Here is a 25531-nt window from a genome sequence, read left to right as displayed (position 1 = left end):
TTTTTTTTCATTTCTTATGCCTCTATGAACAACAGAAGTGAAAAGAGGGTCTATTATATGCACTTATAGGGTGTACCTTTATTTGTGAAGGATTTTGCAGCCAGCCTTATATGTGAATAACCTTTAATAGATAAAAGATGAAGGCCCAATATAGGTAAGAAACTTTAATAGTGCATATGTTGCCTCATAATCAGTCAAAACTCATGTTAACCTACATCATGGATTAAAGAGAATATTGCCAGGAGTCCTTCACTCTTCTAGAAGGACATCATTTGTTAGGTCCTTTTTCCATGATTTAGAATAAAAGAGGCAATAATTTAAAATATCTCCCTCTTAATAGGCTCTATAGCAATTTCTACTTTAAAGGCTATCATTACACAATAGACTTTAAACTCTCTTGTGAAAGTTGTGTTAAATAATAGGATTAGCTAAACAGAAAAGTACCTGTGCAGCTGCTGACACTTGTGGCCTATGGAGAAATGTAGATTATAAAACTTCAGTTGTAGGGGATTAATGAAAAGACCACTTAGTCAAGTAAGTAGACTCTTTAGCTTATTCTTTAATCTATTTACTTCTAGGTGGTTTGGTTTATGGGGACCCTGGGTAAGGAGCATATTGCAAACTCTTGATATTATCCTCCTCACAGTCATAATAATAGTCTCCCCAGTGCACTGTATTCTCTCAAAGGTTTTAAATGTTTGCATGCAGCAATCTCTAGAATGTCAAATGCTCTGTCTTCAACTGGAATGACAAAAGTTGAAAGAAATGTGTGACCATGAGGACAACGTAACCTGTGAATGACATGCCAAGCCTGGAAACCCAAAATGGTGATAGCTGAGAGTGGTACTAAGGCCCTAAGTTTTGGTCACACTGTTGCCTAAGTAAGAACCTGGCCAAAAAGGGGGCATTTTTTTAAAAAACAAAATTATGGACAGCCATTATTTTTGACTGAGCTCATGGACTAGGCCCCAACAGACCAAACTAAAATGGAGTCACTCATGCTAAATGTGACATAATCCAAGACTTTAAGGAAACACATAAATCCTAGAACAGACAAGACTTTGTTTTTTTCCTGTCTACAGGCCATTCCAATATAAGGAGGTACCCTCTCTACTCAGTCCCTGTTCCCTCCTTGCAATACCCACTGTTCTACTGTTCCCCAATGGGTTTCAAGACCGTATAAGTACAATTACGAAATGATAGTAACATCAATGACTAAAGTTTCCGTCAATCTCTCAAAATTGAGAAAATGACCAAAAAGGGGGAACTGTTAACGCAAACTAAATACGGCCTGAGAAGGAGTCTGTACTTCTACATTTGAGTCCTTGTGGATGAACTGTAACCTACCTTAACAGTCAGACAAGATGGAAAACCAAACTTAGGAGTATGCACCCGTAACCATAACTGAGTCTTGGCCAATCCCAGTGGCCATGCTTCAACCACTCATAGACCGCTAAGTGTTCAAACTGTGTTCAAATAAGGCAAACGTCAACCTGTAACCAATCCAACTGTTTCTGTACCTCGCTACTCATTTCTGTACATCATTTCTCCCTTTTTTTTGTCTGTAAATCTTCTTCCACCACATGGCTGCACTGGAGTCTCTGTGAATCTGCTGTGATTCTGGGGGCTGCCCAATTTGGGAATCATTCATTGTTCAATTACATTCATTTAACTTTAATTCAGCTGAAGTTTTTAATTTACCAGGGTTGGGGTGTCCCTTTTCACAAGTCAGTCACTGGCTATTGGCCATCTTGGCATTTGAGCTCCCTTTGGGGATAATTTTCCAGAGAAGGATGGAAAATTGAGTTGTTAGTCACAAACAATCTTAGACCCTGGAGGATGGCAGTGCTAGATGGACTAGGTGATTTAGGGATAGTACTAGTAGTATCTTCTACAATAATTTAGTCATCCTGATTAAGTTAATTAACTCTTTAAAGCTTTTGTTTTCTCATTTATGAGAAAAATTGTATAGATGCTATAGGGGTGTAAGAGAAATCACAAAAAATGGTTTCTGTCAGAAACATAGCCTAACGAAAGCACTCAAATGTTTGCATTTAGAGAGTATTATGAGCATAAATATTCACTAATAGCAAAGTGGGAAAATGAGAAAGACTGCTACTATACAAGTGAAGACATACAATTGTCCAAAATAGAGAACTGTTTATTCTTTCACTGCAAACTTCAAATGTGTTACCATTTATTTCCTGTTAAAGATACAAAATCAAAGATAATGATCAGTGTTGCCAAGGTGTCCATGAGGAAATACAGAGCAATCTCCTACATTCCTATGAAAGATATAAATTAATCAGTTGTTTTCTGGAGGGTGAATTGGAAATCTATCTGAACCTTTTAAAACATGCAAACCCTTCTAACCTGGATATTCTCACTTCTAAGAATTTATCTGTGGAAAATTTGACCGGATACTTAAAGATACAAAGAAGCTTATAGTATTATTTGAGTGTTGAAAAATTGGCATTGAACAAAAGAGCCAACAAGATGGAAAGGCATAATGATGACAAGGAAGTTACTATAAACAATAATTGCTAATGGGAATAATGCTGTAATGAACATACACATGCATGTCTTTATAATAGAATGATTTATATTCCTCTGGGTGTATACCCAGTAATGGGATTGCTGTGTTGAATGGTATTTCTGTGTTTAGGTCTTTGAAGAATCACCACACCATCTTCCACGATAGCTGAACTAACTTACACTCCCACCAACAGTACATAAGCATTCCTTTTTCTCCACAACCCTGCCAGTATCTGCTATTGTATGGCTTTTTAATAATAGTCATTCTGACTGGTGTGAGATAGTATCTCATTGTGGGTTTGATTTGCATTTCTCTAAAGATCAGTGATATTGTGCTTTTTTTTTTTCATGATTGTTGGCCATGTGTATGTCTTCTTTTGGGAAGTGTCTGTTCATGTCCTTTGCCCACTTTTTCATGGGGTTGCTGTTTTTTCTTGTAAATTTAAATTCCTTATAGATGCTGGATATTAGACCTTTGTCAGATGTATAGTTTGCAAAAATTTTCTCCCATTCTGTAGATTTTCTGTTTACTCTGTTGATAGTTTATTTTGCTTTGCAGAAGCTCTTTAGTTTAATTAGACCCGTTTGTCAATTTTTCCTTTTATTTAAATTGCTTTTGGTGCTTCGTCATGAATTCGTTGCCTGTTCCTATGTCTTGAATGGTATTGCCTAGGTTATCTTCCAGAGTTACTATAAACAATAACTGCTAATGTGAATAATGCTGTAATGAACATACTATAGCTTTGTGTTTTACATTTAAGTCTTCATATGGTTTGGCTGTGTCCCCACCCAAATCTCATCTTGAATTGTAGCTCCCATAATTCCCAAATGTCTGGAGGGACTTGGTGGATGGTAATTGAATCATGGGAATTGAGCATTGAATCCCACGCTGTTCTCATGATAGTGAATGAGTCTCATGAGATCTGATGGTTTTGTAAAGGGGAGTTACCCTGCAAATGTTCTGTTTGTCTGCTTCCATGTAAGTTGTGACTTTGCTCCTCCTTCACCTTCCACCATGATTGTGTGGCCTTCCCAGCCATATGGAACTGTGAGTCCATTAAACCTCTGTTTCTTAATAAATTGCCCAGTCTCAGGTATGTCTTTATTAGCAGCATGAGAACAGACTAATACAGTAAATTGGTACTGGGTAGTGGGGCGCTGCAGTAAAGATACCTGAAAATGTGGAAGCAACTTTGGAACTGGGTAACAGGCAAAGGTTGGAACTGTTTGGAGGGCTCAAAGACAGGAAAATATTGGAAAGCTTGGAACTTCCTAGAAACTTGTTGAATGGCTTTGACCAAAATGCTGACAGTGATATGGACAATAAATCCAGGCTGAGGTGGTCTCAGATGGAGATGAGGAACTTGTTGAGAACTGGAGTAAATGCCACCCTTGCTATGCAAAGAGACTGGTGGCATTTTGCCCGTGCCCTAGAGATCTGTAGAACTTTGAACTTGAGAAGGATGATTTAGGGTATTTGGCAGAAGAAATTTCTAAGCAGCAAAGCATTCAAAAAGAAGCAGAGCAGAAAAGTTTGGAAAACTGCAGCCTGACAATGCAGTAGAAAAGAAAACCCCAGTTTTTGGTGAGACATTCAAGCTGGCTGCAGAAATTTGCATAAGTAACCAGAAGCCAAATGTTAATCACCAAGACAATAAAAATGTCTCCAAGGCATGTCAGAGACTTTTATGGCAGCCCCTCCCATCACAGGCCTGGAGGCCTAAAAGGGAAAAATGGTTTCATGGGCTAGGCCCAGGGTCCCCTTGCTCTATGCAGCCTGGGATATGGTGTCCTAAATCCCAGCTGCTTCAGCTCCAGCCATGGCTAAAAGGGGCCAACACACAGCTCAGGCCATTGCTTCAGAAGGTACAAGCCCCAAGCCTTGGTGGCTTACACGAGGTGTTGGGCCTGTGCATGCACAGAAGTCAAGAATTGAGGTTTGGGAACCTCCATCTGTATTTCAGAGGATGTACGGAAACACCTGGATGTCCAGGCAGAAGTTTGCTGCAGTGGTAGAGCCCTCATGGAAAAACTCTGCTAGAGCAGTGCAGAAGGGAAATGTGGGGTTGCAACCCCCACACAGAGTCCCCACTGGGGCACTGTCTAGTGAAGGAGTGAGAAGGGGGCCACTGTCCTCCATACCCCATAATGGCAGATCCACTGACAGCTTGCACCATGCTTCTAGAAGAGGTGCAGACACTCAATGCCAGCCCATGAAAGCAGCCAGGAGGTAGGCTGTACCCTGCAAAGCCACAGGGGTAGAGTTGCTCAAGGCTGTGAGAGCCTACCTCTTGCTCTCACACATCAGTGTGACCTGGAAGTGAGGCATAGAGTCAAAGGAAATCATTTTGGAACTTTATAGTTTAATGACTGCTCTATTGGATTTCAGACTTGCATGGGGCCTGTAGCCTCTTTGTTTTGGCCAATTTCTCCCATTTGGAACAGGCATATTTACCCAATTGCTGTATCCCCATTGTATCTGTGAAGTAACTAACTTGCTTTTGATTTTACAGGCTCCTAGACAGAAAGGACTTTCCTTATCTCAGATGAGACTTTGGATGGTGGACTTTTGAGTTAATGTTGAAATGAGTTAAGACTTCAGGGTACTGTTGGAAAGGCATAATTGGTTTTGAAATGTGAGGATATGAGATTTGGGAGGGGTCAAGTGTGGTATGATATGGTGTGCCTGTGTCCCCACTCAAATCTCATCTTGAATCATAGCTCCCATAATTCCCATATTTCTGGAAGGGACTCAATTGAATCATGGAGGGGGTCTTTCCCATGCCATTCTCGTGATAGTGAATAAGTCTCACCAGATCTGATGGTTTTATAAAGGGGAGTTCCCCTGCAAATGCCCTTTGCCTGCCACCATGTAAGTCACGACTTTGCTTCTCCTTCTTTCATGATTGTGAGGCCTCTCCAGCCATGTGGAACTGAGTCCATTAAACTTCTATTTCTTTTTAAATTACTCAGTGTCAGGTACATCTTTATTAGCAGTTTGAGAACAGACTAATATAAGTCTTCAATCCATCTTGAGTTGATTTTGTATGTGGTGTAAGCAAAGGGTTCAGTTTCAGCTTTCTGCATATTCGCAGCCAGTTATCCCAGCACCATTTATTGAACAGAAAGTCCTTACCCTATTGCTTGTTTTTGTCAGGTTGGTCAAAGATCAGATAGTTGTGGGTGTGTAGTCTTATTTCTGGGTTTTCTATTCTGTTCCATTGGTCTATGTGTCTGTTCTTGTACAAGTACCATGCTGTTTTGGTTACTGTAGCCCTGTAGTATAGTTTGAAGTCAGGTAGTGTGATGCCTCCAGCTTTGTTCTTTTTGCTTAGTATTGCTTTGGCTTTAGGTCTCTTTTTTTGGTTTTATATGAATTTTAAGATAGTTTTCTCTAGTTCTGTGAAAAATTTCAATGGTAGTTTAATAGGAGTAGCACTGAATCTGTAAATTGCTTTGGGAAGTATGGCCATTTTAATGATATCAATTCTTCCTATCCATGAGCATGGAATGTTTTTCTATTTGTTTGTGTCATCTCTGATTTCTTTGAACAGTGGTTAGTAGTTCCCGTTTTAGAGATCTTTCACCTCCCTTGTTAACTGTATCCCCAGGTATTTTATTCTTTGTGTGGCAATTGTGAATGGAAATTCATTCATGATTTGGTGCTCAGCTTGATTGTTGTTGGTGTATAGGAATGATAATGATATTTACATATTGATTTTGTATTCTGAGACTTTCTATTATAAAGACACATACACACATATGTTCATTGTGGCACTATTCACAATAGCTAAGACATGGAATCAACTCAAATGCCCACCAATTATAGACTGGATATAGAAAATGTGTTACGTATACACCATGGAATACTATGCAGCTATAAAAAGGAATGAGATCATGTCCTTTGCAGGAACACGAATGGAGCTGGAGGCCATTATCCTTAGCAAACTAACACAGGCACAGAAAACCAAACACTGCAAGTCTCACTTATAAGTTGGAGCTAAATGATGAGAACACATGGACACATAGAGGGGAACAACACACACCGGGACCTACTGCAGGGTGGAGGGTGAGACAAGGGAGAGGGTCAGGAAAACCAATTAATGGGTACTAGGCTTAATACCTCAGTGATGCAATAATCTGTACAATGAACCCTTATGACACACGTTTACCTGTGTAACAAACCTGCACATTACCCTTGAACTTAAGTTAAAAAAAAATTGTATAAAAATGTTTCTTTATATGGAAATAAGTTCAAACTTTAATCAAAAATTAACAAATTAAGATTGTATTCAAACAATAATTTTTGATTTCTAAAAATGTGAAATTGGATGCACTAGTAGTGATTATCTTTGTGAGATGAGTTATCTGTACCTTCTTTGTGCTTATTTGTAACTTTCTGATCTTTTTACAAGAAACAAATAATACAGCAATAACTCTTACAAGTCCCAGGCTTCTTGATAGGAGCTCAAGCCTGTATATACAATCCCATTTGAGTTTGATCTTTAACCATAATTCCTAGTTATTTTATTTGTTGCTAATTTTGCCAAACACAAATTTGTAAGTAAATGTTTAACATGTATTTAAAGTAAAAATGAAGACCAATCAGGTTCAAGAAGCAGATTTCCAGCTGGGCATGGTGGTTTGTGCCTGTAATCCCAGCAATTTGGGAGACCAAGGCAGGTAGATCACTTGAGGTTAGGAGTTCGAGACCAGTCTGACCAACATGGTGAAACCCCGTCTCTACTAAAAATACAAAAATTAGACAGGCATGGTGGCAGGCGCCTGTAATCCCAGCTACTTGGGAGACTGAGGTGAGAGAATCTCTTGAACCCAGGAGGCGGAGGTTGCAGTGAGCGAGATTGCGCCACTGCATTCCAGCATGGGTGACAGAGTGAGACTCCATCTCAAAAAAAAAAAAAAAAAAGAAAAGAAAAAGAAAGAAAGAGATTTCCTTAAACACATAAACACCAATCACTGTGAGCAATAACTGCACATTTTTATAGAAGGAGGATAAAGAGGATCTTTTGTATAATAAGAGTGGTTGGTGAGGGAACTATCTTGGAAATTGCTTTGAAAATTGATTTACAGTCATTCAAGGAATTATTCCTTGAATGTACTCATCTTATTCTGTCTTTAGGCTCATTTTATATTTGGCAAACATACTGTATCAGTCAGAATTCTAACAGGAAACAGATGGCACAGTCAACAGGATAATTGAGGAGAGTTTGATAAAGGGACAGTTTACAAAGATGAGGGCAGAGCTCCAGAAAAACCGAATGCCTAGGCTGGCAACATCAGAGAGTGACCAGCCTGCCTGGGTTGAAAGAGCAAGAGGGAGGACGTATTATCAGAACCCTGAAAGGGCCACCCAAGAGAAGCAGTGATTTCATAGAACAAAAGTTATTATCCTGGTCATGTAGGACAGCTGTCCTCCATGTTTTGGCTCAGCCTTTCAGGCAGCTTCAATCTCAGGACAGCTCCATATCAACACAAGCTTCCACAATCATCATGGCAGGAGAAGAGCCTGGATAAGAACATGCCAGCTCTTAAATGCTGCTAATTGGAAGTGGTGCATCACTTCTGCTCACATTCCATTGGCCAAAGCAAATTATTTGACATTGCCCACCCAACTTCAAGGGAGTGGGGAAGACAGTCTTCTTATCTACTCAAAAGCAAAGGAGAGGGCCAGGCGCTGTGGCTCATGCCTGTAATCCTAGCACTTTGGGAGGCCAAATCGGTCAGATCACCTCAGGTCAGGAGTTCAACACCAGCCTGGTCAACATGGTGAAACTCCGTCTCTACTAAAAGCAAAAAAATAGCTGGGCATGAGTGCCTGTAATCCCAACTACTCAGGAGGCTGAGGCAGCAGAATTGCTTGAACCTGGGAGGTGGAGGTTGCAGTGAACTGAGATTGCACCATTGCACTTCAGCCTGGGTGACAGAGCAAGACTCGGTCTCAAAAAAAGAAAAGCAAAGGAGAGCTGGAAACACTGGTGAACACCCGAAAAACACAGGCCGAGAGTAACCCGTGTTCTTTTACATTATGCTGCATTCTTTTGTACGAGAAGGAAACTTTTATTGGACAATAATACATGCTCTACAGCTATGCTGTCCAATACACTAGCCATCAGTCGCATGTGGCTACTAAACACTAGAAATGTGTCAAATCTCAATCGAGATGTGTGGTAAGTATAAAACAAATCTCAGATTTTGAAGACTTAGCATGAAAAAAAAACATAAAATAGTTCACTAATGATTTTAAAATATTGAGTACATGTTAAAATGATAATATTTGATATCTTGGGTTAAACACAAATATATTATTAAAAGTAATTTTACCCAGTTTTGCTTTTTAAAATGTTGTTTCTAGAACATTTTTAATTACATATGTGGCTTGCATTTGTAGCTTGCATTGTATTGCTGTTGAACAACCCTGCTCTAAAGAGTCCTCTGGTTCCTAACAGGGTTCTTACTAGAAAGAGGTGAAGAATTACCAAACTCTGCTGGAATTCTCTAGAATAAATTTTTACTTTAATTGATCTTGGAAAAAATTGATTTTTTTCTTTTATCTTAGTGTCTGATTTAAATTTCTTTATACAAATTCAGTATCATTTTTTCCTCTCTTCCGTAAAGGCACAGCACAGATGGTTCAGAGAGACCATTATTCTATGCAAAGTCTTTTTTATAAAATGTGGTTACATGAAATTCAGTTTCCTTAAAACAAAGGGAGCCATTCCACAAACATGTGGCTTTTCAGTTTCTTAGGTTTTCATAGATATTCAACTTGAAGTCTTCAACTTTTTTTCTTTTTTTTTTTTTTTTACTTGGAGGGAGAGTACAGAGAAGGCCACTCACCTTGCTGTTTCATATATATGTAGAGCTGAAATTGTAAGATGTTCTGAAGTTTTATCGTAAGTTTGGTCTAGCAAAAACTATTGAGTGTCCTGTGCCACAGATGTTCTTCCTCCCCTCCACCCACCCTAGACCCGTCTCCTTCCCCTACACCCGTCTCTCTGCCCTGGAGACTGACTTGGGTGGTCTGTATCAGAAGCCTCTCATCTTTGACTTTTAGTTCTGTTCAGCTAATGGAGAGTTTTGGCCAGAGAGTCAAGGAGGGAGGGGAGCAGGGTCAGAGTGTCTACTCACTTGGTTCCCTCCTGCAAGGTCACCTGGTGCTGAGCATCCAGAGGTGTCAGAAAAAGAGGATGACTGCAAATAAGCCAGGAAGAAAGGATTTAATATAGAAAGAAGAGTTTAGGCAAAAGATGGAGGGCACTAGGATGAGAAGGTCTGGATGAGAGATTCAGAGGGTCAGAGAAATAATCATAGTCACTCTAGCCAGTGTGCTGGCATCAGGGCTTCCCAGTACAATAGAGCTCATAGAAGAGTCTACAAAGCAATGCATGTTTGGTTATTGAGTGGGACCCAGAAAGGGGAGGTTGTCAAGAAGTCTGTGGAAGCTGCCGCCAAGTAGGGTAGGCTTGAGGCTGATTGGGTGAACAGTGTCAACCCTCAGAGAAACATGCTATATTCAGAGCAAGAAGAGAGAGGGCCAGTGGAGGGGGGCCTGCCAGGAACATGGCATCTCTCTGTCACTGTGTCTGGCCAACATGACCTCCCAAAAGTAATGGTTTTTCCCTCAAGTTCACCTTCCAAATTTCACGTGAATTCTTCTCCTTGGCAAACCCTAACCTGGAACTATACTGGGAAGGGCATTCAGGAAACTGACTTTCCAGACTCAGACAGGAGCAGAGGTATCAAGCTGACAACAGTCTCGCATAGGGCAATGTGTACCATGACTGAGGGCCACGTTGCTTTAAGGAAGCCTCATTTTCACCACTGCAAGTTCTGGGGTTTGCCTCGGCTCATGCTTTTGGGCCTGAGATGTCCCTTTTCAGATGTTAGGAGTGGTAAAGCTTCCTTGGGTGAATGCCCTATCCCTTGTGATTCCCTAACACTCTGCCCTCCCCTGTGAATAATCTTGATCTGAGGGTGCTGTCTGCATTCCACTGTGACTCAGACTGAGAGTTGGTCCCCTGGCATCTTGTGGGAGGCTATATTAAAACAAGAGGGCTTAGTGTCTCCGCCAGTAACTAAAGGACACAGGAGAGCAACATTTTAAAAAGAGATTTGCTCAAGTCTAGGAAAATAAAGCAGCTTTTCCTATCTTTCTGCCTGGTTTTTGTTAAGGCTTTACAATACCTTTTAGGAAAAACAAACTCTTTATAATATTACTAAGTTAAAAAAGAAAGTTATCAGGATGTATTTCACATGTTATAGTTTATTCTTTAGCTAAGAAATATCAAGATTCCAATCACACATTAAGCTTAACATTCATAACTTCTTGGTCTTCCAAAGTGTACCTTGTACTTCTTTTGGATGGGAGGTTGAAAAACTTCCTTTGTTTCCCCATCCCCAGTTGTTTATCTTATGAGAGGCTTAAACTAGATGATCTCAAGTATCTTTTGTATACTAATAAGGGATATGAAACATTCTCTGTTTCAGTCAAGTTTGTGGAGTATATTGATTGGTAAGGAAAATGTATAGAGATCTTTTTGAAGTACTGGGTGGATATATTGTGAAACAAAATTTACCTCCCCATTTGACTAAGAGAATGAGAGACAAACATTTTCACTAATACCTTTGAAAGCATTGTGTAAAAGAGTGCATGGTTCTAATAGAAGCCCAGCCTAGTTCAGGAGTTGGCAAACAATGGCCTATAAGTCAAATCCAGCCTGCTGCTTGTTTTTGTAAGTTAACTTTTATTGAAACAGAGCCATGCTCATCTGTTTACATATTGTCTATGGCTGCTTTCTCACTACCACTACAGAGCTGAGTAGTTGCAACAAAGATTATCTGGCCCACAAAGCTTAAAATATTTACTACCTGGCCCTTAACAGAAAAAGTTTGGCAACCCCTGGTTTAAGTAATAAAATTTGTAAGCAGCTCTCTTCAAGTAAAATTCCCTCTCCAGATTTTTCAGAAAGGATATAACCTGAGATCCTAACAGTTGGTAACTTGAAGTACAAATAAATGTCTATTTTGAATGCATGAAAATTATAGTACCTCGTATAACACGTCAGAGGCAGCCTGATAGCCCTGGGATCTAATCTCAATTTTGTTGTTTACCAGTTTAATGACCTTGTGCAAGTTACCTAATCTATTCTCAGTTGTAAAATCACATGAAAGAGTATGTGAAGCGCCCTAAATTTCTATCCAAAATAATCCAGAAGTGAAGGATTATTGAATATTAATTTTTACATTTTAGAAGGGGGAAAGATCTGAATCTATGGGGTTAGAAGGTTGGAGATGCATCATATGGGTATAGAACTTAGAATGCAATGTACTCTAAATTATTAAACAACCTTTTTCTTCCCGTTGTCCCCATAAAGCCACTCCTTCAACAGAGAAACTCGACTCTCTTAGGCAACATATTGGGAACTGTGCATAGGAGTGAGAAACGCAACAGCAGAATTTAGAATGAATGTAGCCTGGCAACTGTGTGTACCGGGACCCTGGCCAGCAAGGCCTCAGGATAGGTGAGCTCTCAAGCTATGAAGAACACTACAGTGGGCTCTACAACTGGGCTGTGCAATGGAAGCTTCCAGCTGTGGAGGCAAAAGGAAATTGATCTCTAAATGAGGAACAGACAACCTGCCGAGGAACACCTATGCTCTGGATCTAGAAGGGTTTAGAGACACAACCCAGAGGAAAGCCTCAGAAACACACAAAGGTTTAAAAAGACCATCCTTTTGTATTTACTTTCGGAACGAAAGGAGAAATAAATCTAATTCTTCTCTTCTGGCTCTGTAAAGTGCGAAGTCCACCAACACACTTCAGCCTGAGCTGAAATTCAACAGATAAGAAAAGATTCTTAATGATTAATCAGCCCCAGCATGGTTCTGGAGCAAGAAAGAGACTTTATTTTCATTTTATAGATGGGGAAACTGAGGCTGTGAGCAGTCAGAACCCCTTTAGGGTCATATAATTTTTCTGTGCAGATTGAGAAAGAATCTCTGGGTCTCTGACTCCTGCTCTACTCTTCTTCTCTAGAACCCGGAACTTGGGTAGAATACACTGGACCTCCTCTGATTTACAACATGACCTTGGCATGCTGGGGAATCTCTCTGTAATTTTGTTCCCTTCTCTGTAAAATGGTTAGAATTCCTGTTTATCTTTCCACATAAAGATATTGAAGTTCAAATGTGATTACAGACAGGAAATCATGATTCAGTGGATTTGGCAGATGCTTATTTTCCTACATAAAATTCACCCTCTTCTTTATAATTGCTTGCAGCAATCTGCCCAGCTGCAGGGAATAAATCATGACTAAACCACTACAGCTATGGTAGTCCCATGCCCTTTAGCCAGTGGTTGGACTAGATATTTTCACGTGACCCAGACTCCTCAATAAAATCTGGAGGAAAGCCTGAAATGGGTTGTAGAAAACTCTAAGGATAGTCCTGTTATACCTGATGAAAGTCACAGGTGGTAATGTGCAGAAAAGTTTAAGTGTCTGCAAAGGACACTCTCAATGTGCAATGAAGTAAGACGGAAGACAGCAGGGGTGGAGCAAGGCACAAATCAGTTACAAACTCTTGCACTGATCCAACATATATTTATGGTGTGCCCATGTGTTAGGCACTGGAAACATATCAGAGAACAAAACAGACCAAAATTCCTGGGTGCCATGGAAGTTACATTCTAGCAAGGTGAAACAAGAGAAATAAGTACAACATGCAGTATATTGGTGATAAGTGCAAAAGAAACAAATGAAGCAGAAATGGGGATGTGAATGAATTAGGGCATTGAGATTTTAGGTAGGGTAGTGAAGGATGTCCTCCTGAAGAAGGCAGCTTTTGCATAAAGCCTGAAGGAAGTGAGGAAGTGAGCCATGGTGGAATCTGGAGTCAGAGCAGCCCTCTCAGAGGAGACAGTGAGGAGGCTGGTGTGGCTGGAATGGAGTGAGCCATGAGGGAGGAGTAGAAATTGTGATTAGTGGTATTCAGAGCCATGTCAGTTGTGCGAACCCTCGAAAGCACTGTGGCTCTTACTCTGAGTCACACAGGAATCCAGGGGAAGGTTTTGGGCAGAGAGATGTGGACAAATCTTCATCTTAGCAGGATCTTTCTAACAGCTTTGTGCCAGCAGGCTGAAGAGGCACAAGGACAGAAATGAACCACATAGGAAGATATTTAATATAGGTGAGAGTCATTGGCAGCTTCAGCCAGAGTGGTAGCTTGGAAAGGTAAGAAGTTGTCCAGAATCTGGATATAGTTGAAGACAGAGTTGGCAGGATCTATTAAATATAATAGTGGGGTTTGAGGAAGTTGAGGATGACTCCAAGGTTTTTGATTTAAGCACCTAGAATGATGGAGTCTGGAAGATTATAGGAACATCAGGATTTGGAGGTAAGGCCAGAACCTTGCTTTTCATCTTGTTTGAGATGCCCATTAGTCATCTAAGTGGACATGTCAAGCAGGTCGTTGGATAACAAGCTAACAAATTGGGCATTTAGTTGCATGGAAGAAACACCAGAAATGAGTCACGGGGAAGCATCTGACTCGCTGTGTGAAAAGCAGGATAATTTCTTCAAACCTCAATTTCCTCATCATTGAAATGGGAGTAACAACCAGTGTTGTGAAGGTTTGATAAGATAAAAGGACCTAGCACAATTTTTTTGAGGAATAAACAGTAAATAATATTATTCATTACTTACCATTTTTACATTTTCCTGCCTGAGTAGAATCTACAGAAAATTAAGTCACTTGACCTACCATTTAGTTTCCTTGTCCTAAGAATGAAAGAATCTCTGAGTATTTTTGATGGGCTTGGTGACTTACAATTTCTTATAGCTGTCACATAGGTCTGGGGTAAAGATGCAATTTTTTTTCTGTTTTAGAGATGAGGAAACAGACTCAAGTAAAATAACTTTCCCAAAGTTACACAACTAGTGTCATCTTTGAAGATCAGTTTTTCAATTATTTTAACTTAACACATTGCATATTTAAGAACTTTCTCAAATATATCTACTTTTTACTGACACCGATTTTTAAAAAATGAACATTTTCCCTCCATGTTGATAAATAATTTTTAGGAAGAGGTTCTCAAAATTTAGTTTTCAGAGAACAAAAGTCTAGAGTAGAGAATTCTTACCTACAATAGGAATTAGTGCAAGTATGGATGTTTCATAACGAATGATGATAACCCTCTGGGTTTACACTTATTGGATATATCCACTTGACAAATGGCATAGTGATTATCCAACACTTCCCCATGTAGGTTGATCCAGAGTAACAAATGGTCATACTGCCCAAAGTAATTTATAGATTCAATGCTATGCTCATCAAGATACCATTGACTTTCTTCACAGAATTAGAAAAAGCTACTTTAAATTTCATATGGACCCAAAAAAGAGCCCCTATAGCCAAGATAATCCTAAGCAAAAAGACCAAAGCTGGAGGCATCATGCTATCTGACTTCAAACTATACTACCAGGCTGCAGTAACCAAAACAGCATGGTACTGGTACCAAAACAGATATATAGACCAATGGAGCAGAACAGAGGCCTCAGAAATAATACCACACATCTACAACCATCTGATCTTTGACAAACCTGACAAAAACAAGCAATGGGGGAAGGATTCCCTATTTAATAAATGGTGTTGGGAAAACTGGCTAGCCATATGCAGAAAACTGAAATTGGACCCCTTCCTTATACCTTATACAAAAATTAACTCAAGATGGATTAAAGACTTAAAGGTAAGACCTAAAACCATAAAAACCCTAGAAGAAAACCTAGGCAATACCATTCAGGACATAGGCATGATCAAAGACTTCATGACTAAAATACCAAAAGCAATGGCGACAAAAGCCAAAATTGACAAATGGGATCTAATTAAACTAATGAGCTTCTGCACAGCAAAAGAAACTATCATCAGAGTGAACAGGCAACCGACAGAATGGGAGAAAATTTTTGCAATCTATCCATCTAACAAAGGGCTAATATCCAGAATCTACAAAGAACTTAAACAAAATTATAAGAAAAAAAAAAAAACACATCAAAAAGTGGGTGAAGGATATGAACAGACACTTCTCAAAAGAAGACATTTATACAGCCAACAAGCATTTGGAAAAAAGCTCATCATCACTGGTCATTAGAGAAATGCAAATCAAAACCATAATGAGATACCATCTCACACCAGTTAGAATGATCATTTAAAAAGTCAGGAAACAACAGACGCTGGAGCGGATGTGGAGAAATAGGCATGCTTTTACACTGTTGGTGGGAGTGTAAATTAGTTCAACCATTGTAGAAGACAGTGCAGCAATTCCTCAAGGATCTAGAACCAGAAATACCATTTGACCCAGCAATCCCATTACTAGGTATATACCCAAAGGATTATAAATCTTTCTACTATAAAGACACATGCACATGTATGTTTATTGCAGCAATGTTGACAATAGCAAAGACTTGGAACTAACCCACATGCCCATCAATGGCAGACCAGATAAAGAAAAAGTGGCACATAGACACCGTGGAATACTGTGCAGCCATAAAAAAGGATAAGTTCATGTCCTTTGCAGGATCACGCATGAAGCTGGAAACTATTATTCTCAGCAAACTAGCACAGGAACAGAAAACCAAACACCACATGTTCTCACTCATAAGTGGGAGGTGAACAATGAGAACACATGGACACAGGGAGGGGAACATCACACACCAGGGCCTGTCAGAGGGTGGGGGGCTAGGGGAGGGATAGCATTAGGAGAAATACCTAATGTAGATGACGAATTGATGGGTGCAGCAAACCACCACAGCATGTGTATACCTATGTAAAAAATCTGCGCATTCTGCACATGTATCCCAGAACTTAAAGTAAAACAAAAATTAAAAAATAATAAATTAAATAAAAATAAAAATAAATAAATAAATAAAAGCTAGCAAAATTGTAAAAACTAAGTACCCACCAGTAAATGTTTAAATTATGCTTAGCCCTATCATGCTCTATGTCATTATGGAGTGCTTAAGAAAAACATAATAGGCCAGGCATGGTGGCTTACGCCTGTAATCCTAACACTTAGGGAGGCCATGGTGGGCAGATCACCCGAGGTCAGGTGTTTGAGACCAGCCTGGCCAATATGGCAAAACCTCGCCTCTACTAAAAATACAAAAATTAGCCAGGTGTGGTGGCGCATGCCTGTAATCCCAGCTACTCAGGAGGCTGAGGCAGGAGAATCACTTGAACCTGGGAGGCAGAGGTTGCAGTGAGCTGAGATCACGCCACTGCACACCAGCCTGGGTGACAGAGTAAGACTCTGTCTCAGAAAAAAAAAGGAAAAAGAAAAGAAAAGAAAAACGTAATAATACAGAAATTGTGGTAAATAGAATAAAGGCAAGCTAGGACTAATATCATACAAGATGCTCTGGCCTACAGGAAATATGCATGCATTAGAAAAAATACCTTGTATTGTATTTCCTTTTATTATGTTTCCTTTTATTGTGTTTCCTTTTGTGTTCCCAGTGGCTGATATTTCCCTATTCTTATAACAGTCAATGGCTTGTGTGTTTACATGTGCAAGACCCTGCATTTAGTATTTTACAGACATCCTTATTTAAACATTAACCATAGGATGAGATTATATCTTTTTTTAAACCATTACCATGAATAATTTTATTTTTTTAGCACAGACTATTGTAAGTGGATGACCAGTTTTCATCCTTTTTATTTAAACAGCTTTATTGTGGCATATTTTACATATCACAGAATTCATCTATTTCAATACAATTCAGTGATTTCTAGTAACCTTACCAAGAAGTGCAGTCATCACCATAGTCCAGTTTTATAACATTTTTATTTCCCTACTAAGCTCCTTTGTGTCTCTTTACAGTTAATCCCCATTTCTACTCCCAGCCCCAGACAACCACTAATTTAATTTCTGTCTCTATATTGCCTTTTCTGGACATTTTATGTAAATGGAATTATACATTATGTGGTCCCTTGGTCTTCTGCACCTGGCTTCTTTCACTTAGTATAATGGTTTTGAGTTTTGTCTATTTCATAGCACAGCAGCAGTTTATTCCTTTTTATTACTGAGCAAATCTCCCAGTATAGTGAATATACCAGCTTTTGTCTATCCGTTCACCAGATGATGGACATTTCAGTTGTTTACAGTTTGGGGATATTATAAATATATACCATTTCTTAGATGAAGCAACTGTGGCCTCCAAGAAGGTCCGTGACTCTCCCCAGATTGCACAGCTACTCGGTGTCAGAGCCAGGGTTTGGATCCAAGCTTACCCAACTCCAAAACCCAATCGCTCTGTTTATCGCTAGAATTAGGTGATGAATTTTGTCCTTTATACTTTTGTTTCGATACATCTTATGATATATATTTTATAATTTAAAATTTTGTTAGAAGTGTTTAAGTATCTTTAAATTGTGACCAATAAAGCTATGATGTGTTACCTCTTCCAGGGATAGTCAGATTTTGTAGATAAAGTGTTAGCTTTATTCCTTCAGTAAAGCTGTCACATTTCAGCCCTCAACAAAAGATCAACCAAAGGCAGGGACCGTGGTAGCAGGCTAGCTACCCCAGAGACGCCTTGCAGGTTTACCTCTGCTGCAGCCTTCTGGACTCTGTGCTAGCACTGCCGTAGAACTGCTCAGGGTCCTCCTGGAATCATAAGACATCCAGGGCTTCTGTTTGAAGCTGCAGGTTAAAGATGAGGCCAGAACAAGCTGAGTGATAGGAATAAAGTCTTCCTCAATGAAAACTTTTTCTGATCAATCTGTCTTTTATGAAGTCAGACAAAAGTTGACTAAATCCTGATATTTTTACTTGTTTGTTTTTCAATGCTTGGAAATGTTTTACTGAGTATAGGCGTTTTTCTGTGGGTCTTAACAGCAGTTACTCTTTATATATTTTTAATCATCTTAAAACACACCTAATGTAAAATTTACCATCTTGGCCAGTTTTAACTGTACAATTCAGTGGTATGAAACGTATTCATAATGTTTAATAATCACCACCATCTGGTTCCATAACTGATTTTCATCTTATAAAGCTGAAACTCTACACATATTGAAAAATAACTCCTTATTTCTCCCACTCCCCAGCCCCTGGCAACCAGTCTATATGTTTCTATGATTCTGACAACTCTAAATACCTCATAAAAATGAGATCAGGCAGTATTTCTTTTTGTGAATGGTTTATTTCACTTAGCATAGCATGCTCATAGTTCATCCATGTTATAGCATATGTCAGAATTTCCTTCCTTTGTCAGCCTGAATAATATTCCATTGTATGTATATACCACAATTTGCTTATCCATTCATCTGTTGAATGGACACGGGCTGCTCCATGTTTTAGCGACTGTGAATAGTGCTGCTCTGAACATGGGTGATAGATTTCTCTTTGAGACTTTGTTTTCAATTATTTGGACATATACCAAGAAGTGAAATTGCTGGATTGTATGGTTATCTGTTTTTAATTTGTTGATGAACTGCCATACTGTTTTCAACAGTAGCTATACCACTTTACATTCCCACTAGCAGCGCTCAAGGGTTCCAATTTTCCACCTCCTCCGCATCCTCACCAACACTTATTTTCTGTTTTTTGACAGTAGCCTTTCTAGCAAGTGCAAAGTGGTATCTTATTACAATTAAGATTTGTATTTTTCTAATGATTAGTGATGTTGAGCATCTTTTCATGTGCTTATTGGCCATTTGATTATTCTCTTTGGAGAAATGTCTATTCAAGTCCTTTGCCCATTTTTGAATTAGTTTTTTTGTTGTTGTTGAGTTTTAAGAGTTCTCTATATATTCTGGACATTAATCCCTTTTCAGATATATGATTTGCAGATATTTTCTTCTATTTGTGCTTTGCCTTTTTTCTCTGTTGATATTGTCTTTTGATTTATAAAATTTTAAAATTTTCTTAAAATCCAATTGTGTGTTTTTCTTTTGTCACCTGTGCCTTTGGTATTATATTCAAGAAATCATTGCCAAACCAATGTTGCAGAACTTTTGCCCTATGTTTTCTTCTAAGAATTTTATAGTTGAGTTCTTACATTTAGGTCCTTGGTCCATTTTGAGTTAATTTTTTCATATGATATTGGGTAAGCGTTCAACTCCATTCTTTTGCATATGGATATTCAGTTTTCTTAGCATCATTTGTTGAAATGACTGTTCTTTCCCCATTGAATGGTCTTAGCAGCCTTGTCAAAAATCATTTGATGATATATATGAGGGTTTATTTTTGTGCTCTGTATTCTATTCCATTGGTCTGTTTGTCTGTCTTTATGCCAATAACATAGCAGTAAGTTTTGAAATCAGGAAGCATGAGTCCTCTGGGTTTGTAATTTTTCAAGAATGTTTGGCTATTTGGGGTCCCTTGAGACTCCATATGAATTTTAGAATGGGTTCTTCTATTTCTGCAAAAAAAGAAAACTCATTGGTATACTGATAGAGATTGCATTGAATCTGTAGATTGCTCTGGATTTATATTGACATCTTAACAGTATTATCCTCCATTCCTTGAACATGGGATGTGTTTCAACTTGTTTAGGTCTTTAATTTCTTTCAGTAATATTTTGTCGTTTTCATTGTACAAGTCTTTCACCTCCTTGGTTATTTCCTAAGTATTTTATTATTTTTGATGTTATCATACATGGAATTGTTTTTGTAATTTGCTTTGCAGATTGTTCATTGTCAGTATATAGACTTCCAACTGATGTTTGTATGTTGACTTTGTATCCTACTACTGTGAAGAATTCCTCTATTAGCTCTAAAAGCTTTTTGTGAAATGTTTAGGGTTTTCTGCATATCATATTATCTTTGAACAGAAATGATTTTATTCTTCCTTTTTAGTTTGAATGATTTTTATTTTTTTTTTTTCTTGACTAATGTTTCAGGCTAGAACGTCCAGTACTATGTTAAGTAGAAATGGCGAAGGTAGGCATCCTTGCCTTGTTTCTGATCTTCGAGGAAAGGTTTTTGTCTTCTACCATTGAGTATGACGTTTGTTTTAAATTTTTCATATACGGTTTTTATTATGTTGGGGTAATAGGTAATAGGAATATCCTTCTATTCCTAGTTCATTAGAATGTTTTTATTACGAAAAGGGTTGATTTTTGTCAAATGCTTTTTCTGCATTTGTTGAGATAATTGTGGTATTTTTTCTTTATTATTTTAGCATGATATATTACATTGATTGATTATTATATGTTGAAACATCCTTGCATTCCAGAAATTAATCCCACTTGGTACATAATCTTTTTAATATGCTGCTAAATTTGGTTTGCTAGTATTTTGTTGAGAATTTTTGCATCAATGTTCTTAAGGAATATTACTCTGTAGTTTTTGTTGTCTCTTTGTCTGGCTTTGGTATCAGAGTAATGCTGGCCTCACTGAATTAGTTAGAAAGTGTTCCCTACTTTTCAGTTTTTTGGGAAAATTTGAGAAATACTGGTATTAGTTCTTCTTTAGTTGTTTGCTAGAATTCCCCAGTGAAGCCATCAGGTCCAGGCCTTTTCTTTGTTTAGGAAGTTTTTTTTATTACTGACTCAATCTCCTTACTAGTTATAGGTCTATTCAGATTTTCTACTTCTTTCTGATTTAGACCTGGTAGTTTTTGAGTTTCTGAGAATTTCCTCATTTCATTTAGATTATTCAGTTTGTTGGTGTACAATTGTTCATAGTACTCTCTAATAATCATTTTAATTTCTTAAAAAGATAATACTGAATCAGTAGTAAGTTCTCCTTTTATTTTTAATTTTAGTAATTTGAGTCTTTTCTCTTTTTTTTAATCCATCAAGCTAAAAGTATTTCAATTTTTCTCTTTTCAAAGACCCAACTTTTGGTTTCACTGATTTTCTTTATTGTTTTCTATTTTCTATTTATCTCCGCTCTAGTATTATTTTTTCTTTCTTCTACTAGCTTTGGGTTTAGTTGTAAAGTTAGGTTTTTGATTTGAGATCTTTCTTGTTTTTAATGTAAGTATTTATGGCTATAAATTTACTTCTTAGCATTACTTTCCCTTCATCCCTTAAGTTTTTGGAATGGTGTCTTTCTAAAATTTATATCTAAGTATTTTCAAATGTTCCTGTGATTTCCTCTTTGTTCCATTGGTTGTTTAATAATGCATTTTTTAGTTTCCACAAATTTTTAATTTTCCAGTTTTATTTCTTTATCAATTTCTAATGTCATCTCCTTGTGTCAGAGAAAATACTTTTTTGTTTTCAGACTGAATCTCACTCTGTTGCCAAGGCTGGAGTGCAGTGGCACAATCTTGGCTCACTGCAGCCTCTGCCTAGTGGGTTCAAGCGATTCTCCTGCCTCAGCCTCCTGAGTAGCTGGGACTACAGGCACGTGCTATGACGCCCGGCTAGTTTTTTGTATTTTTAGTAGAAATGGAGTTTCACCGTGTTAGCCAGGATGGTCTTAATCTCCTGATCCTGTGATCTGCCTGCCTCGGCCTTCCAAAGTGCTAGGATTACAGGTGTGAGCCACCACGCCCAGTCAGAAAATACTTTTTTTGATAGTTATTCTTTTAAATCTATTGAGACTTAATTTGTGGCCTAACATATAGTCTATTTTGGAAAATGCCCCACATGCTCTTGAGAGAAATGTTCATGCTGTTGTTGTTGGGTAGAGTGTTCTGTATATGTCTGCTAGCTCTAATTCATTTATTGTGATGTTTGTCTTCTATTTCCCTACTTTTCTTTTCTCTGGTGACCTATTCATTATTGAGAGTGGGCTACTGAAGTGTTCAACTATTATCGTAGAACTATTTCTCCCTTGAATTCTGTCTGTTTATGCTCATAGATTTTGATAGTCTGTCATTAGGTGCATAAATGTTTATAATGATTGTGTATTCTTGATGTATTAAATCTTTTATTAATATATAATGTCCTTTAACTCTTGTAAGCTTATTGTCTGATGTTAGTATAACCACCTCTGCTCTCTTTCAGCTACTATTTTCATGGAATATCTTTTTCCATTCTTTTACTTTCAATCTATTTGTGTCTTTGGATCTAAAATGAGTCTCTTGTAGGTAGCAAATAGTTAGATCATGTGTTTTTAATCCCTTCTGCTAATCTCTGTCTTTTCACTAGAAAGTTTAAGCCATTTGTACTTAAAGTGGTTAGTGATGAGGAAGGACTTACTTCTGTCATAATGTTATTTATTATCTGCCTTATAGCTTTTTGATCTTTATTTTATGCATTACTGTCTTATTTTATGTTTAGTTTTTTTTTTTTTTTGAGACGGAGTCTCGCTCTGTCGCCCAGACTGGAGTGCAGTGGCGTGATCTCGGCTCACTGCAAGCTCCGCCTCCCGGGTTCACGCCATTCTCCTGCCTCAGCCTCCGGAGTAGCTGGGACTACAGGCGCCCGCCACCACGCCCGGCTAATTTCTTTTTGTATTTTTAGTAGAGACGGGGTTTCACCGTGTTAGCCAGGATGGTCTCGATCTCCTGACCTCGTGATCCGCCCGCCTCGGCCTCCCAAAGTGCTGGGATTACAGGCTTGAGCCACAGCGCCCGGCCGTTTAGTTTATTTTTATAGTGAAATGTTTACATTCCTTTCTCATTTCCTTTTGTGTATATCCTATAGCTATTTTCTTTGTGGTTACCATGGGGATTACATTTAACATCCTAAAGTTATGACACTCTAATTTGATTTTATAAAAGTTTAACTTCAATAACATACATAAAGTCTGCTCCTTTACAGCTTTGCTTTTATCTCCTTAGTGATGTCACAAAATTACATCCTTGTACATTGTGTACCCCAAAACATAAACTGACAATTCTTCTAAATGCACCAATCTCTTAAATTATGTAGAAAATAGTGTGAAGTTACAAACCAACATTACAATAATTCTAATTGTTAGACTAATAATTGTTTTTTAAAATGTATTAATCTCTTAAATCATGTGGAAAACAAAAAGTGGAATTATAAAGCATTGTTACAATATATTAGCTTTTATCATTGCTCATGTATTTACCTTTATTGATATCTTTGTTCCATTATACAGCTTTGAGTTACTGTCTGCTGTGCCATAATTTCACCCTGTAGAATTCCTTGAGCATTTCTCACAGGGCAGGTCTACTAGCAACAGACTCCTTCAGCTTTTGTGTATTTGAGAACACCTTAATTTCTCCCTCACTTTTGAAGGACAGTTTTGCCAGATATGGGATTCTTGGTTCACAGTTGTTTTTTTTCTTTTAGCACATTGAATGTATTAGCCCACTGCCTTCTTACCTCCAAAGTTTCTGATTTGGAATTTGCTGACAATCTAATTGAGGGTCAACTGTATTTAAAGAGTTCTTTGTCTCTTGCTGCCCTCAAGATTCTCTTTGACTTTTGAAAGTTTAATTATAATGTGTCTTGGTGTCGTTCTCTTTGAGTTCATCTTACTTGTAGTTTGTTAATCTTCTTGAATGTTTATATTCATGGTTTTCAACAAATTTGGAAAGTTTTCAGCCATTATTTTTTCACGTATTCTCTCTGCCTCTTTCTCTCTCTCTTCTGCTTCTTGGACTCCCACAATATGTTTGTTGGTCCACTTGGTGGTGTCCCACAGGTCCTTTAGACACTGCTTTTTTTTTCCAATCTTTTTCTTTCTGTTCCTCAGACTTGATATTTTCTATCATATTATCTTCAAGTTCACTGGTTCTTTCTTTTGCTTGCTTAAATCTAACTTTGAATCCCTCTAATAAATGTTTAATTTTAGTTATATATTTTGGCTCCAGAATTTCTTTTTGGTTTCCTTTTAGGTTTTTAATATCTTTTTGATACTTTCATTTTGTCCATATGTTGCTTTCTTCTGCTTTCTTGACTTCTTTTTTTGGTTGGTTGGTTGGTTTGATACAGGGACTGCTCACTTTGTCGCTCAGGCTGGAGTACAGTGGCATGATCTCAGACCACTGCAACTTCTGCCTCCCAGGCTCAAGCAATTCTCCTGTCTCAGCCCCCCAAGTAGCTGGAGCTACAGGTGTGGCAACTGCACTCAGCTTTTTTTTTTTTTTTTTTTTTTTTTTTTTTTTTTTTTTTTTTTGTAGAAACGGGGTTTTGCCATGTTGCCCAGGCTTTTCTCAAACTCCTAAGCTCAAGTGATCCACCTGCCTTGGCCTCCCAAACTGCTGAGATTACAGGTGTGAGCCACTGCACCCAGCCATGCCTTCTAGACTTTCTCCACATCTCCCATTAGTCCTTTGAGCATCCTGAAGACAGCTGTTTTAAAGTCTTCATTTAGTAAATCTGCCATCAGGTCTTTTTTGGAGGGAAGTTTCTGTTGATTTATTTTTTTTCCTTTGAAATGGTCACACTTTCCTGTTTCTTTGTTTGACCTTGTAATATTTTTAACTGGACATTCGAATCTAATAATGTAATAATTCTGGTAATCAGATTCTCCTCTTTCCCTGTGGTTTGCTATTGTTTCCTTTGTTGTTTTTTGCTTTTAGTTTTTTAAATATTTGTAGGTTCTCTCTGCCAAGGATCAGCCTGAGGTATAAAATTAAGGTCTTCTTAGGTCTTTTCTGAGCCTGCACCTTTCCCTGGGCATGTGTGGTCTCTTTCTAATTTTCCTTGTATTTGCAGTTGCTTTTGAATGTTCTAGTCTTTAATGTCTAGCCCCTGAAAGTGGGGGAAAAAACATGAAAGGAAGGGGAAGAAAGGACAATTGCCTTTTAAATTCCCTGGAAGTTACTTCAGCCAGAGATGGAGGGGTTGGCAACAATGGTGGTGGGGTCAGGAGGTAGAACAACAGTGGCCCCTCTCTTTTTCTGCACCTCTGTGATCAGAAGCAGCAATCAGTGATTAGAATGGAAATCTCTGATGTTTGGATGACATAGCCCTTTATGTTCACCCTAGCTCCTGCAAGTTTTCTGCAAGCTGCTTCAAGGACATGTGTGTAATGTTACAGGCATGACTACCTGCCATGGGGCTGAAGGTGAGAGATGGGTAGCTGCTACTGTGCTAAGAACTAAA

Source organism: Macaca thibetana, chromosome 6 (genome assembly GCF_024542745.1).
Source record: "Macaca thibetana thibetana isolate TM-01 chromosome 6, ASM2454274v1, whole genome shotgun sequence".
In the NCBI taxonomy this organism is placed as follows: domain Eukaryota; kingdom Metazoa; phylum Chordata; class Mammalia; order Primates; family Cercopithecidae; genus Macaca; species Macaca thibetana.
This window is presented reverse-complemented; position numbering follows the sequence as displayed.